The sequence below is a fragment of the Octodon degus genome, unplaced genomic scaffold (assembly GCF_000260255.1).
Source record: "Octodon degus isolate 3935 unplaced genomic scaffold, OctDeg1.0 scaffold00115, whole genome shotgun sequence".
Lineage (NCBI taxonomy): Eukaryota > Metazoa > Chordata > Mammalia > Rodentia > Octodontidae > Octodon > Octodon degus.
The window spans coordinates 7,038,550-7,045,086 of NW_004524691.1; the positions used below are offsets into that span (position 1 = coordinate 7,038,550).

At 34.4% G+C, this 6,537-nt stretch overlaps 1 protein-coding gene across 3 annotated transcripts in view; it reads right to left on the minus strand.

Moving 5' to 3' along the window:
• Positions 1-6,537, minus strand: part of Ift80 (intraflagellar transport 80) — a 161,095-nt gene that overhangs the window by 128,044 nt on the left and 26,514 nt on the right. The window lies entirely within an intron of this gene.

A 6,537-nucleotide genomic window follows, 5' to 3' on the forward strand; every position in this document is an offset into this window, starting at 1 on the left:
AAAAAAAAACAAATAAATAAATAAAAGTATACAATGATATCAGAAAATATCATGGTTTATCATGCCCATCTTCAGTGTTTAAGTTAGCCTATCTATATGAGGTGAATAAAGTTTCTACAGAAAAATATATGTGGTATAATTACTTTATACATTAAGTCCCATTCGTAATACTCCAGCAAGCAACAAACTTCACCTCACCTGCTGCTTAAGCAATAGTCTAATGGAGAGAAATCATACAATCCCAAAACAACCTATCTCTCCCACCTATAAATTCTTAAATGGCAAATTAAACATCACACTAAGGAAATTTTTGTTATCAAGTGTAGCTTTTACTCAAAAGCTTGTTTCAAAAAAGCTCCAATATCCTATAACCAGAATAAAGCTAATTCAATTTACCTACCATATTATAAATTGCATTAATTTTCATATTTTTTTTAACTTCTGGGAGAAATTTAGAGATTTTTTTTAACTTATTCTACTTAAGAACAGTACCTTATTTTTGCATTTTTATTAGCATATTTTTGCAATATACAGTAAATACATTAATCACTTTCATTTTTATGTATTTTATTTTTTATTCATACTTATTTACAGTTCATATAGTTTAGTCACTGTGGGGAAGTTGCATGTATCATAGCATGTTCTTCTTTCCCACATATCATGTGCATGTATTATAGCATGTTTCTTTTTTTAATCCCCTTTCCCGTCTTTCCCCCCTCCCTCCCTCCTTCAGCTACCCTATCCCATTTATCATTCTTGTTGATATTGTCTTAGCCCATATTACAGCATATAATGTTCACATTAACTGGACTTATCAGGTTCCCTTATATGACATATCTTTCTTCTTATTTCCCCTTCCCCTCCTCCTCTCCCTCATCCTTTTTTCCTTACCATAAAACATTAGAGGAAACTAGTACAAACACATATAGTATCTTGTTCCACTGTACTTCCCTCTCCCCTCTTTCCAATCCCAACCTCCTTCCCATCCTTTCAAAGAACCTACTTTGATTCACTGATCTCTTTTCTTTTTACTCTCAATTTCATTAATTTCAACTCTGACATTTACAATTTCTTTTGTTCTATTAGTTTGAGATTTGGATTGATCTCATCTTTCTTTGACCATCCTCAAAAGACACTCCTTTCCTACTTGGTAAGTACATTCTTAGCAATATTTTCTGCAACGAGCCAGGAGCTGACCCACTTTCAAAAGTAGATCCAAATGAACAATTCAATTTTAATACACTCCTCAGAAATGTAAGTCAAAATTTCATGGGAGAGCTATGTGTTTTGTTTGTTTGTTTGTTTGGCGGAACCAGGGATTGAACTCAGGCCCTTGCACTTGCCAGGCAAGTGCTTATTCCACTGAGCTATCTCCCCGGGCCAAGTCAAAATTTCAGATATTTCAAACATGGTTCTTAGTGAGAAATGGAAAAGAGAAGGGTAGGGACAGATTTATTAATTAGAATGATAAAACAGTATGTGCCTTCTTTATTTCCATATTTATAGTTACAATTTTTATGCAAAAAGAAAACTAATATATTTTAACTTACAAGCTCTTAAATCCTCATGAATATACTAGTAAAATTATACTCTCTTGGGGCATATATGAACTATGATAAACATCTACCCCTAAGGAAATAATCGGGTAGATACAACTCCCATTGAGTTATACAGGATGTGACTTTAGGCCTTTAGTTGTGGTAAAAGGTACAGTTAGGGGATGAGGAACAAGGAGACACTTTCATCCGCCTTAGCATTTATTTGTGGCCCCTAAGTGAGCTGTGTCACTACTTCCTTGTTTATAAATTTTCCTTCAGAATATAGACAATATATTTCCTACTTATATAGCAATGTTTTAAACAATAATGTTGAATAGGTTATCATTTACAATATAATAAAATTTACAGAAAAATTTTGTTATAACATGCTTAACCACCCTCCTTCAGTCAAAATAAAAGCAATGGAAACAGTATAGAGCTCTTTATGATAAATATACAACCCAAAATGAGATCAATAGCTAAGCCTCATTAGTTCAACTAAAACCCAATGGGGAAATTTCAAGAACTAACTAGAAGTCTTTACTATGCTCATTCCATACGTGTAAGTAAAATATCGTGTGAAACTACTATATATGTGAGTGGTTTGGGTTTGTTTTTTTTTAAGGAGATCATAGCCAAGTAACTTCCAATTTGGGCAGTTCTGATGAAGGACATTATTCAAAGTGGGTGAATTAGCGTCATAAAGAAAATGATGATTTCTATTATATTTCTACTGGAAATTCATCCCAGTAAAATTTAGGACAAACATATAACTTTTTTTTTTTTTTGCTTGCCAAACTTTTAGTATTTGAGGAATAATAAAGAGAACAGAAGCCCAAGAAGATGAACTTTGCTGGAGTCAACACAAAAGATGTTTTTCTCTGGAAAAAATTACTTTTCTTCGAGAAAAGAAACCTGTTTAATTCCTGTGCTTCAGTTTATTTCCTAGACTCTTATAACAAGAGCTTAACACAGAAGCAGTTGCTTGATGAATAAGTTTATTGGGCTTTATCTGAAAAATCTTCATAGAAATTTGGTTTAACTCTCAGCAGCACACTCCCGAGCTCTAAGGAAACTTGCCTTCTTTTGAGCTACCCGATCTTTCTTCTGGGCAAGGGACATTTTGGGACGGTTCCACCTCTTCTTTTTAACTTCTCTCTTCGGCTTCTTTTCATAAACTGGATTCTCTCATATAGCAGCATGAGCTTTCTTATATATCTCCTCCATCATGTCTGGAGTTACATTGTTCTTTATGTTCTGAGAGAACTGTTTCTTGCAAGCATCTTCATCTTCTTCCATTAGGTAGCGCGTATAGTCTGCGACATTCTGACCCATGATGTGCTTCTGATGTACTTGTGCATTAAACTCCTTGCTTTCAGAATCATAACCAGGGAATCGTTTGGCACTGTGAGAGATAGACAAGCCTCCATCCACACCACCCTTTAGGGCTCAAAAAACTTTATTGCCAGTTGTAGTTCTGGCGAGGCCTGCATCCAAGTAGCAGGCGAAGGCACCAGGCTTGCCATCAATGCTTTCCACACTGTATTCATCCCAGTCACCTCCACCTGGCCTTATAGATCTTATCCATGCCAAACCTACTGAGAAGCCTGCGGGTCACCAGCAGGCCAGTACAATACTGCAGCATAATTTGTTAGGCCAACCTTCACACCATACTTAGGTAGTTCATGTGCATATGCTGCACAGACTATCATATCCCCTTCCATACGGGCATAAGCAATCTGACAAATGATATCTGTTAGTTACACAAACTATCATCCTGTATTTAGGTGTGTTGTAACTTATTTTTGTCCTATATTACCAAGCATTTCCTAGCATAGTAATCAGTTTTGCCCTCTTGTCATCTTCTAAATTTCACTTGGTATCTCTTAAAGTAGGCCTTATTCTTGACAACCTTAACAAAACCCATCCTGTGTAATATAGACTCGCGTCCGCAGCTCTACACAGACCTGCAGGCCAAGCAACACCACAGGGGGAAAAAGCTCTGTAACATTTAAAATGCTGTTTAAAACATACTTATTAAAGTACTGAATTTTCCCAGTGTTATATTTTAGTTCTCAAAGTTGGGATGGAAATAATAAATTTAGGCTCCAGACTGAATTACTTTAAAACAAAGTTCAGCAAATTATGTAACAAAACGTTATTGTCACTCACAAAAACACAACCCAAAAAATAATTTATATTAATTAAAGAATATCTTGCTTTTTATAGTGGGAATTCTTACTTTTGTTCCATTTCACTTAAGAAACTCAAAAAGATCTTGTTTTTCTGACTTTGCACACTAAAATCATGTGACCTTTTTGACATTTTTTAAGAAACCACATGCACCTGGGGTTGTGTTAAATGTCAGACCTTTATCACTCAGTAAAACAAATTATCTAAATTCTTTCAACCTGTTGAAGGCATTTTAAACCACAGAAGAGACAAAAATGTATTTCAAATGTTTTAAGGAAGTACCTGGTCAAACAGACCATGTTTTTTACATTCATACTATCTAAAAGTATCCTCTACAACTCTTGTTTTGACAACTGCGTTTAAGACAAACTTTTCACTATTATAATGAAGCACTAGCTATCTTTGCCTTGAACGTAAGTCTATATTGAATGAATATAAGTACTTACAATAAAGCCTAGCACTAAATGAGCACTTTTAACCACTACTACTAAAAATAACTTTGTAATACAACAACCAACCATTAGCTTAGCATTGCTCATGACAGCAGGCATTCGTTTTGTTGTTTTTTTACCAAATCATTAAAAATCAAAAACTAAGATTTCCCTTTCAGTCTATCTGTAGAAGATAGAGCACCATACACGTAACAGATAATTATAGTTAATTTATTCCAAAAGGGCTACTTTAAGGTTATATGCAATACTGAGGTAGAACAAGAAAAAGCTTAAAGGTATTTTGTTTCTTTAGCTTTTTTAGATGCGCAGCCATCTCTTCTTCAGAGGCCTCCATTTTCCCCACAGTCACTCATTTTCACCTTTATCTGACTCCCAAGTTAATACTTTTTTTAGCTTTTATTTTTAACCCATTACACATTTATCTGCCCCCAAAACATTTTAAAACCATTACAACTCAGCAGATATTCCCCAGCTTATTCTCTGAACTTTCATCCTTTACAGGATATCCATCCACATAGCTCCAAGGGAACTTTCTTCACTAACGCTGTTACTGCATCCTTTCAGGCACTAATCAGCAATAGCAAGGATTTTTCAGCAACATCCTTACTAGCCACCTCCATTTAATCTCTACCTACCTATAATTTAACCCAAATGTTACTACTAAAGTAAGCTTCCTAAAAGACAGTCCCAAGAATATTCTCTTATTCTCCTACTCAATTTTTTTGTTTTGTTTTGTATGGTTACATAATAAACTCCAAAGCCTTTCATTTCAACTCTTCTGAAAGTACAACCTCAGCCTACACCCTAACCCAAAGTGTCTGCACTCCCACTCACCTGACTACTGGCCCTCTGGCTCACAGGGTCTTCTGTCCCTATGCCTCTGAGCAGCATGCTCTACTCCAATGCCAATCAGCTTATTTCCTTAACTATTTTATTCATCCTTTAAAGACCAGTAAAGAGATACTTCAGTATTTACCAGAAAAAAAACAAAACCCCAGTACCTTCTCTCCCTAACCAGTATTAGTCTCTACCTTTCTATCCTCCAATAGCATTTGCAGCAATTTATATTCTGCCTTAGATTTTCAGTTTATCTTCACTAAATTATAGACAGGTCTTGTTTTATTGTACCATTCTCATATCCTTAAATGTTTGTAGTACTACTTTATTCCAATCTGAATTCATAATTAAAGTATCCGCTGTAACACAAGACAGACCTTAACTGTATTCCTAATCTATACCTTACTTTTTTCTTATACAAAATAATAATCCCTCAGACACCAGTAAGAATAATTTCTAAATTGATTTTGGCAAGTCAAATTTTCCCCAAAACAGTTGGAAAATTATTAAGTCTTCAGTATTAGAGAACAAAATCATAAGTTTTTCTAGAGTGACACCTGGCTCCCATAATCAAGAAACATATGCAGAAAATAATTTCTAGTCATCAAAAAATAAACAAAATTAACATAAACATGGAGACAAAAATCACAAGGATAGTGCAATCCTATTTGCAGAGTTCCAAGTTTTACAATAATCTAAGTTTATGGTATTCTGTATTTTTGTATCAAAATTTAAAATTTCTGTCTTCCAAGGAAGCAGAAGCCCCCACTCCCACCTAGCTTGCATTCTCACTTTGATCTGTATCATTTGGCTGCCAGCTGTTCAGATTTACAATCATTTTCTAAATTCGCAATATCTAATATAGACATTCTAAATAATCACAGGTTTTTCCTTCTGGAATAGTATCACTGCAACAATTTACTACTCTAATGATGTTTCTAGAGATGAAACAGTGAAAGTTTGCCTTATTACGAAATAAAAAACTCAAAAATTACTACTACTACGCATAGTTCCACAGTATGAATTCAAAATATCCACAGTTAATCAGATTATACTGTTGCAATACCAACAGGTTAACTACAATAGAAAACTATTTAATTAAATTTCCATATTAATCTCATTAACTAATATAAACCTGGAGTGAAAACAACAAAGTGAGGCAAAAATGATTAACCCAAAGTTATTTGAATCTAAGAAAATGACAGCTATCTAGAATGTTAATATATAATATCATTATATGATATAGTAAAAGCATAATAAAACCTGTGTTATTTTATCTTTTTCTTCTGAGACAGGGTTTTACCATGTTATCCACATGGTCTTGAACTCCTGGACTTAAGCAATCCACCTACCCCAGACTCCTAAGTAGCTAGGATTACAGGCACAGGCCACCTTGCTAAGAAACACATTTTTAAATGGACAAAGGATTTGAATAGGTATTCTCTCAAAGAACATATATAAATGGCTAATAAGAAAATGAAAATAAAGCAGAGAGAGAGAGAGAGAGGGAGAGAGAG